Source organism: Ceratotherium simum, chromosome 8 (assembly GCF_057802395.1).
Source record: "Ceratotherium simum simum isolate JZ-2026a chromosome 8, ASM5780239v1, whole genome shotgun sequence".
In the NCBI taxonomy this organism is placed as follows: Eukaryota; Metazoa; Chordata; class Mammalia; order Perissodactyla; family Rhinocerotidae; genus Ceratotherium; species Ceratotherium simum.
In genome coordinates this window covers 12,291,065-12,295,246 of record NC_141907.1, presented here as the reverse complement: position 1 = coordinate 12,295,246, position 4,182 = coordinate 12,291,065, and positions in this window count along the sequence as shown.

The following is a 4,182-nucleotide window of genomic DNA, read 5'->3' as shown; positions in this document are numbered from 1 at the left end:
GCTGGGCACGACTCGAGCCCTGACACCACCCTCGCTGACTTTCTGCTTCAGTCCTGGAACATCACCGGGGACAAGACTATTGCTCTTGGCTAATCTTGGCCGGAGTCCGGGAGGAGGGAGCCCCAAAGAAGCAGTCAAGTTGGAGAATAGGTGAGGAGAGTTCAGGCGGCAGAAGGAAGACTTTTCTGGCCCCAAACTATGAGAACTCGGACGGACGCCTTCTTTCCCACTGGCCAATGATGAGTAGGTTTTGTATTATTTTGTTGAAATAATAACCACAAAAACTAATATTTATTGAGCTGTTACTATGTGCCAAGCACTCTGCAAACATAATTTTCATTTACTTTTCATACATCTCTCTGAGCTAAGTTTATCAGCCTTATTTTACAGATGAGGAAACTCAGGAAAGTTAAGTAACTTGTCGGAGGTCACAATCTCACTTCCTGATAGGTGCAAAATCCTAGAGACAATTTGTTTAGAGAGCCAGGATTAACAGAATTCTGCAGGGAGGGCCAAGCCTTCAATTTTTACCGTAATTTAGCCCCTATGGCATCTTCTCAAGAAGCTGTTGGAAGATGTATTCCATAAAACAAGAAAGAGGAACATGTAGGATCTAAGAAACAAGACATCAACCCAGGAGAGATGGGAAGGAGGCTACCAGGATGACAACTGTACAGCAAGTCAAGAGAGCAGCAAGCTCGAACTGGGACAGTAAACTGGACAGCTCTAGGAAGGACGTTTCCATGAAACAAAGAAAAAGAGAGAGAAAGAAATCACACACACACCACCTGAAATATTGATTGATGCTTTTGAATGCATTGAGAGATTTACATATCTTGCAGAGAGTTTGACCATAATCCTAAGTGTACATAGAATACCAAGCAAACAACAAAATAAGCTGGGCGATAGGAGAAGGGAGACAATTATTACCTCTAGGGTAAGCAAGAAGTTTACAAGAAAGGAAACATAATCATAAAATACGGTAAGCTCAGCCATGAATAATATTCACAAGTTGTAAAAATGTAAATGCTGATTACTGATTTAAAGCTTGTATCCAGAAGACAGAGAGCACTCAACAACTCAAAAATAAGAGGAAAAACCCAAATTTTAAAATGGGCAAAATAGTTGAACAGATACCTCACCAAAGAAGATATTCATACCAGGTATTTACCAAAGAAAAAATAAAAATGTCTACCCAAAAACTTATACATGAAATGCTCATGGCAGCTTAATTCGTAATAGCCCTAAACAACATAAATGTCCAACAAGAGAAGAATAAATAATCAAATTGCAATATAGTCATACAATGCAATACTACTCAGCAATACAAAGGAACAAAGTACTGGTATACTGAAGAATCTAAAAAATGTATATACTGAATGAAAGAAGCTAGACATAAAAGAACACATACTTTATTATTCCCATTATATGTAGTTCTAGAAGAATTAGAGCATGCTGACATATAGAGTTGGGGGAAAAGAGATTTCAGATGGAACCAATTGCCTGAGCAAAGGCAGAATAATGAGCAAGCATGGAGTTTCTCCTGAAAAGGGTCAAAAACTTAGTTTGGCTGGTTAATAGGGTGCAGGCTGAAACTTGCCAGGAAAGTTAAATCATATAAGACCTTGAACACAATTCTAATTTGGACTTTGATTTCTTGAACATTAAGAGCTTTCAATAATTCTTGAACTTCCTTATTTAAAACTTTGTCTCTTTTGTTGGTTGGAATTCTTGGTTGCTAGAGGATGAAGTAAGAGAGATCATGCATTTAAAGTTCTTAGAACAGTGTGTTTCATAGTGTCCTCTCAATGAACGTTTTGAATACTTACCATCATCTTATTTATTCCTTGGCTTTACTTTCTGTTGTGGTAGGCTGAGTAATGGCCCCACAAAGATGTCCTAGTTCCCTGGAACCTGTAAATATGTTACCTTACATAGTAAGAGGGACTTTGTAAATGTGATTAAGTTAAGGATCTTGAGATGGAGAGATTATAATGGATTGTCTGGATGGGTCCAATTAATCATAAGGGTCCTTATAAAAGGCAGACAGCAGGATCAGAGACACAGAGAAAGCAATGTGATGATGGAAGCAGAGAGCTATTTGAAGGTGCTAGGCTGCTGGCTTTGAAGATTCAGGAAGGGGCCATGAGACAGAGAATGCAGGAAGACTCTAGAAGCTTGAAAAGGTAAGGAAACAGATTCTTCCCTGGAGTCTCCAAAAGGAACAAGCCATGCTGACACCTTGACTTTAATCCAGCGTGACTATCATTGGACTTCTGACTTCGAAAAGATAATAAATTAGGTGTCGTTTTAAGCCACTAAATTTGTGGTAATTTGTTACAGCAGCAATAGGAAACTAATATAGATTTTGGTATCTGGAAGTATTCCCCTTTCTGCCTCCCTTTTTTCTTCAGTTCCAAGACTGAGCTTGGGGCATCAGGAACAAGACTATTACTCTTGGCTAAATCTTGGCCAGAGTCTGCAAGGAGGGTGTCTCAAAGAAGAGGTGAGATTGGAGAACAGGTGAGGTGAGTTCAGTCATTGAAGAAAGAAGTTTTTCTGGCTCCAATCTATGGCATATCTACTATAACAAATGCGAAAAACATGGAAGTCGCTTGGAAGTGGGTAATGGGTTGATGCTGGAAGAATTTTGAGGAACATGATAGAAAAGGCCTAGATTGCTTTGAACAGACTGTTAGCAGAAATATGGGTGTTAAGACTCTGCTGGTAAGGTCTCAGAAGGTAGTGAAGAGCATGGTAGAGAAAACATACATGGTATTAAAGAATACCTAAATCATAAGCAAACTGTTTGTAGAAAAATAGATGTTAAAAGCCCTGCTGGTGAGGGCTCAGAAGGAAACGATGAATATGTTTTTGGAAACTGGAGGAAAGGGGATTTTCTTATACGCATGATGGTAGAAAGCTTAGATGAATTGTGTCCTATAATTAAACAGAAAATAGAACTTGTAAGTAATAAACTTGGATATTTAGTTGATATTTTCAAGCAAAGTATTGAAGGTGTGACCTGGTTTCTTCTTGTAGCTTTTATTAAAATGTGAAAGAGATAAAATGAGAGAACTGCTACAAAAAGAAATCAGAATTTGATGATTTGGGAAACTCTCAGCCTATCCAGATTGCAGAAGATGCTCAGGTTAAGAGATCCACTGTCAGAAAAGCATGCTCTCTAAAGAAAGCCAATGACGTGGTTAGACTTTTTCTTTTTTTTTTTAATTAAAAAATATTTTTAAATTGTGGTAAAATATACATACAATTTTCATCTTAACCACTTTTCAGTGTGGATAGCCTTTTGCTAGTGCTTGGAAAGTACAAAATGTTAGAGCATTCAAGCACACAGAGGGCTCTTTGAGGGATGTGTGACTCATGAGTACTTTCAGCTGTCTCAGCAGAAGCTAAAAAGAGATTATTCAGGAAAGATCTATGGAGGAGTCTCTTTTCTAGTGGAGTGAGTCCCTGTGACCCACAACGTTTTTGAGAATGTTATACCAATAGAAACATTGTCCAGTCGGGCTAAAAGGGACAGAGGACAAAATGAAAGAAGGATGTCAGACTCCCCAAATGCTGCAGGCAGAAGACAGGCTGATAAAAACTACTCGGTGGCAGACAGGTGCTACTCTTCATGGAAAAGGATGACTCCAAGGGTGGAGGCACAGCTCCAGAGTGGAGTCATGGGTCCAGAGGGCAAAGGCACAAGCCACATAAGAGTTATTCCCTGGCTTTGAAACTTAGTGGAGTTTGCCCAGATGGACTTTGAAAGTGATTGGCTCGTGACTCCTTTTTGCCTTGCATTTTCTCCCTTTTTGAGTGGGAATGGCTGTAACTTTTAGCCTATGTTTGTCTCACCACTGTAGTTTTGGAGCAGAGAACTTGCTTTCTAGTTTCATAGGTCAACAGAAAGATTTTTCCCGAGAATGGATTATACCAAGAACTGCACCCATACGAATTTAGATGATTTAGATATGAGATTTGGGACTTTTGAGCTGATGAGACTTAGATGACATTTTGGAGTTGATGCTGTAATGGGCTAAGACTTTTGGGGAACTTGGGATGAATGAATTTCCCATGTCGGGTGGATATGAGTCTTTGAGGACCAGGGGGTGGACTGTCATAGGCTGAATAATAATCCCCCTCCAAAGATGCCCAAGTCCTAAACTCTGAGACCTG